Source organism: Neofelis nebulosa, chromosome X (assembly GCF_028018385.1).
Source record: "Neofelis nebulosa isolate mNeoNeb1 chromosome X, mNeoNeb1.pri, whole genome shotgun sequence".
NCBI classification, from domain to species: domain Eukaryota; kingdom Metazoa; phylum Chordata; class Mammalia; order Carnivora; family Felidae; genus Neofelis; species Neofelis nebulosa.
Genome location: NC_080800.1, coordinates 66892855 through 66899086, shown reverse-complemented (window position 1 = coordinate 66899086; position 6232 = coordinate 66892855).

Below are 6232 nucleotides of genomic sequence, written 5' to 3'. Positions count from 1 at the left end.
ATATGTAATTGTGACAGCAGCTGATAAACAAAATGCTGACACATAGTAGGGCTATTAAGCATATATACCTTGTGGAAGCATTTTTCATTGATAGTGTTGCACAGGAACCATATGATTGTATGAAGGTATAGAAAAAGCAAATTTTTCTCTATCCTCTGGCTATAGGAGAATTGTGAAAAAAACAATCTTTTAAATCTATAATTAATGACCAGTTCTGAGGAATCATAGTAGGAGATGGGAGCCTAGGTTGCAAAGGTCCCATAGGTTGTATAACCTCGTTTACCTTCCTTAAGTCAGTTAATATTCTCCATTTCCTAGATTTTTTCTTTATCACAAACACAGGAGAATTCCATGGACTGGTGGACATTTCTATATGACCTGCATCCAATTGTTCTTGCACTAATAAGAAGCCTCTAATTTCTCTTTCAGAAGGTGCCACTGTTCCACCCACACCGGGGCAGTTGTTAACCATTTTAATGGTAAGGCATAATGTTGTTCAGGAACAGTGGCCCTTACATTAAATTTGAATTCTGTACAGGATATCCAAGTCCCATATAAGGAGGCCACATTTCAGCAGTAATTGGCTCCATATGTCCATTTTTTTGGTCGTCCAAGCCCTTTTAATGGATTATAATTTATTTTGGACATAATATTGATTGCAGCAGGAGAAACATAAGGAATATTAATATATGCTCCCCATTGACTTAATAGGTCTCTTTCCCACAGATTAATAGCTATATTAGTAACATAAGGCTAGATAGTGGCAGCCTGGCCTTCAGGCCCTTTACATAGAAAAAATTCAACACTCTGTTGGATATCAGTAGCTTTTCCTACACCTGTAAAGACTGCGGATACAGGTCGAAATGGCCAATTCTTAGGCCAATACTTAGAAGCAGTGATGGTGACATGAGCTCCTGAGTCTGCCAGGCCAGTAAACAATTTTCCATTAATTTGTAAGGTCATCTCAGGCCTTCTGTCCTTTAGAAATGTTTGCCAAAATACCTGTTTGCCGGTAGATCCAAATCCTCCCTGTAGTTTTATCAGCGGGGAACTTAAAGCAATGTAAGGCAACAACAATAGTTGAGCAATGCGATCTCCTGCCATGACATGGTAAGAAGAAGTACTAATCATTATTAAAATTTCATGTTTAAAACCAGCATCTATGATTCCTAAGTGGACATGATTCCCTGTCCGGGAATCAAAGCCAGGCCATGGCGGTGAGAGCACCGAATCCTAACCATTAGACCACCAGGGAGCTTGAGTTGTGACTATCTCTGGGCCATTAACCCAGGACCCTGTAGATTTCCATTCCTCCAGTGGTTGGGGGTAGGGGCTCAGGCTCTGAGTCCTCATCCACAAGCTCATGATCACTTTCAGCCAGTGAGGGATTGTGAGGACCAATACCCCCTTCTTCCCCTGATTCTGACTGCAAGGGCTGTAAAGCCAGGGAAATTAAATTACATAAAGACCCTACAGAGAGAGAGGGATTACTTCTTGTTGATGAGCATGACACAAAGCATGTAAAACCAAATTCCATTGTTTCTGATTCAAAGAATTTTTGCCAGAGGGCGTAAACCAATGACAATGTGTCTTTACTAAATAAAACAAATTCTCAAATGCAGAATGTTTCACTTTTACCCCTGAGCTCTTTAATAAAGTCTGCAAGAGCTAAATATATGAGTTATAACTAGATGAGTTATAACTAGATGAGTTATAACTAGAGGTGGATTCTCCATCCTTACCCTGCAGAAATCCCGAAGGATGAGCTTCCCCAGCTCTAAAGTTCCCTTCGGTTCCCTCAGCACTTCTTCAGCGGTGCTACACACTTTCACCTTCAAGTTCCTGTTTGGGCACCAGCTGTAGAGAGACAGGTCCTAAAGGTGTGGGGACGAGAGAATTGGAAAGCAGGGGACAAAGACTCTCCAGGAGCTGAAGCATCGGTCCCCTGGCTCAAGCCTCTTTTATTTTTGCAAATTGTCCGATAACAGAAAGCACATACAACATATTATTTGGCATCTTGACAGGTCATGCACCTGCAGTGTATTTCATACTGGATCATGAGTACATTTGGCGCCAGACAAAACATTCTTAACCCTAGGCCTGGAGCCCATGTGATGTCCTTCTGGAGAGAACGAGCAGTCCTGCCAGCCTTCCGTCCTGGGAATGAAACTTCTTTTAGTTTCTTGCTGTTCTGTACCTTTCCTTCAGGACATTCTTATGGTGCTTCCAGCTTCGTGTTCTCCAACACATTGCACATACCATCTGTTTTTCATATATGGCCTTTGTTATTTTGAGTTACATTTCCTCTAAACTTACTTGGTTGAGGGTCTTTATCAAGAATTGATGATGTACTTTGTCAAATGTTTTTTCTGCATTTATTTGGAGGATCATATGGTTCTTATCCTTAATATGTGTCACATCGTTTTGTGAATATTGAACTACACTTGCAACTCAGGTGGTGGATGATGGTGGATTGATGGTGGTGGATAATTTTTTAATGTATTGTTGGATTTGGTTTGCTAGTATTTTGTTGAGAATTTTTGCATCTATGTTCATCAGGGATATTGGCCTATGGTTCTCTTTTTTAGTGGATTCTTTTTTAGTTTTTTTTATGTTTGTTTACTTTTGAGAGAGAGAGAGAGCACAAGCAGAGGCAGAGAGAGAGGGAGACACAGAATCTGAAGCAGGCTCCAGCCTCCGAGCTATCAGCACAGAGCCTGACATGGGGTTCAAACCACAAACTGTGAGATCGTGACCTGAGCTGAAGTTGGATGCCCAACCGACTGAGCCACCCAGGCACCCCTTTAGTGGACTCTTAATCTGGTTTTGGAATCAGGGTAATGCTGACTTCATAGAGTGAATTTGAAAATTTTCCTTCCTTTTCTATTTTGGAATACTTGGAGAAGCATAGCTAGTAATTCTTCTTTCAATATTGGGCAGAATTCGCCTGTGAAGCCATCTGGTCCTACACTTTCTTTTGCTGGGAGTATTTTGAGTAATGATACAATATCTTTACTGGTATTGGTGTATTTGCATTTTCTATTTCTTCCTTTTTCAAATTTGGTAGTTTATATGTCTCTGCAAATTTATTCATTTTTGCCAGGTTGTCCAATTTGTTGGCATATGCTTTTTCATAATAGTCTCATAATTGCAGTTCTGTCATTTTGCTTGTTATACTCATTTGTGATTTGTATTTATTTGGGTTTCTTTTCATTTGATAAGTTTGGCTAGAGTTTTATCAATTTTGTTAATTTTTTAAAGAACCAGCTCCTTGTTTCATTTATCTGTTCTATTTTTTTAGTTTCTATGTAATTTATTTCTGCTCTAATCTTTCTTATTTCCTTCCTTCTATTGGCTTTAGACTTCATTTATATTCTTTTTCTAGCTCCTCTAGGTACAATGTTAGGCTGTTTATTTTAGATTTTTCTTCCTTCTTGATATAGGCCTGTATTGCTATATAATTTCCTCTTAGAACTGCTTTTGCGGAATCCTAAATATTTTGGTCCATTTTGTTTTCATTTAACAATTTTTTTTAATGTTTATTTATTATTGACAGAGAGAGACAGAGCATGAGTGGGGGAAGGGCAGAGAGAGAGGGAGACACAGAATCTGAAACAGGCTCCAGGCTCTGAGCTGTCAGCACAGAGCCCGATGCGGGGCTCAAACTCATGGACAGCAAGATCATGACCTGAACCGAAGTCGGACGCTCAATCAACTGAGCCACCCAAGAGCCCCTTTTTTTGTTTTCATTTTCATTTATTTCCATGTATTCTGTTTATTTCTTCTTTGATTTCATGTTTGACCCATTCGTTATTTGTTGTCATGATGTTTAACCTTCATGTATTTGTGGTCTTTCCAATTTTTTTTCTTCTGTGACTTCTAGTTTCATAGCGTTGTAGTTGGAAAATATACATGGTGTGATCTCAGTTTTTTTTGTATTTGCAGGGGCCTGCTTTTTATTTAATATATAATATATACTGGAGAATGTCCCATATACTCTTGAAGAGAGTGTGTATTCTCCTGTTTTAGGATAGAATGTTCTGAATATAGCTGTTAAGTCCATATGGTCCAGTGTGTCTTTCAAAATCATTATTTCTTTATTTTCTGTTTAGATGATCTATCCATTGATTTAAGTGCGGTGTTAAAATCCCCTCATATTATTGTATTATTATCAATTAGTTCCTTTATGTTTGTCATTGTTTTATATATTTTGGTGCTCTATGTCAGGTACATATATATTTACAATTGTTAAATCTTCATGTGGGATTGTCTCTTTTATTATGATACAGTTCCTTTTTTGTCTCTCTTTGTCTCTTGTCACAGTCTTTGTTTTATTTTTTTTCAAGTTTAATATCCTTCAATGCTAAAAAAGTTCTTAGTGAACTGTTAACAGAGAGGAATTTCTTTAATTTGACAAAGGGTATCTAAATATCCTACAACAAGCATTATGTTTTTTTTTCAATATATGAAGTTTATTGTCAAGTTGGTTTCCATACAACACCCAGTGCTCATCCCAACAGGTGCCCTCCTCAATACCCATCACCCACCCTCCCCTCCCTCCCACCCTCCATCAACCCTCAGTTTGTTCTCAGTTTTTAAGAGTCTCTTATGCTTTGGCTCTCTTCCACTCTAACCTCTTTTTTTTTTTCCCTTCCCCTCCCCCATGGGTTTCTGTTAAGTTTCTCAGGATCCACATAAGAGTGAAACCATATGGTATCTGTCTTTCCCTGTATGGTTTATTTCACTTAGCATAACACTCTCCAGTTCCATCCATGTTGCTACAAAGGGCCATATTTCATTCTTTCTCATTGCCACGTAGTACTCCATTGTGTATATAAACCACAATTTCTTTATCCATTCATCAGTTGATGGACATTTAGGGTCTTCCAATAATTTGGCAATTGTTGAGAGTGCTGCTATCAATATTGGGGTACAAGTGCCCCTATGCATCAGTACTCCTGTATCCCTTGGGTAAATTCCTAGCAGTGCTATTGCTGGGTCATAGGGTAGGTCTATTTTTAATGTTCTGAGGAACCTCCACACTGTTTTGCAGAGTGGCTGCATCAGTTTGCATTCCCACCAACAGCGCAAGAGGGTTCCCATTTCTCCACATTCTCTCCAGCATTATAGTCTCCTGATTTGTTCATTTTGGCCACTCTGACTGGCATAAGCTGATATCTGAGTGTGGTTTTGACTTATATTTCCCTGATGAGGAGCAACGTTGAGCATCTTTTCATGTGCCTGTTGGCCATCCGGATGTCTTCTTTAGAGAAGTGTCTATTCATGTTTTGTGCCCATTTCTTCACTGGGTTATTTGTTTTTTGGGTGTGGAGTTTGGTGAGCTCTTTATAGATGTTGGATACTAGCCCTTGGTCCGGTATGTCATTTGCAAATATCTTTTCCCATTCCATTGGTTGCCTTTTAGTTTTGTTGGTTGTTTCCTTTGCTGTGCAGAAGCTTTTTATCTTCATAAGGTCCCAGTAATTCATTTTTGCTTTTAATTCCCTTGCCTTTGGGGATGTGTCACTTAAGAAATTGCTACGGCTGAGGTCAGAGAGGTCTTTTCCTGCTTTCTCCTCTAGGGATTTGATGGTTTCCTGTCTCACATTCAGGTCCTTTATCCATTTTGAGTTTATTTTTGTGAACGGTGTGAGAAAGTGGTCTAGTTTCAACCTTCTGCATGTTGCTGTCCAGTTCTCCCAGCACCATTTGTTAAAGAGACTGTCTTTTTTCCATTGAATATTCTCTCCTGCTTTATCAAAGATTAGTTGCCCATACGTTTGTGGGTCTAGTTCTGGGTTTCTGTTCTATTCCCTTGGTCTATGTGTCTGTTTTTGTGCCAATACCATGCTGTCTTGATGATTACAGCTTTGTAGTAGAGGCTAAAGTCTGGGATTGTGATGCCTCCTGCTTTGGTCTTCTTCAAAATTGCTTTGGCTGTTCGGGGCCTTTTGTGATTCCATATGAATTTTAGGATTGCTTGTTCTAGTTTCGAGAAGAATGCTGGTGCAATTTTGATTGGGATTGCATTGAATGTGTGGATTGCTTTGGGTAGTATTGACATTTTGACAATATTTATTCTTCCAGTGCATGAGCACGGAATGTTTTTCCATTTCTTTATATCTTCTTCAATTTCCTTCATAAGCTTTCTGTAGTTTTCAGCATACAGATCTTTTACATCTTTGGTTAGATTTGTTCCTAGGTATTTTATGCTTCTTGGTGCAGTTGTGAA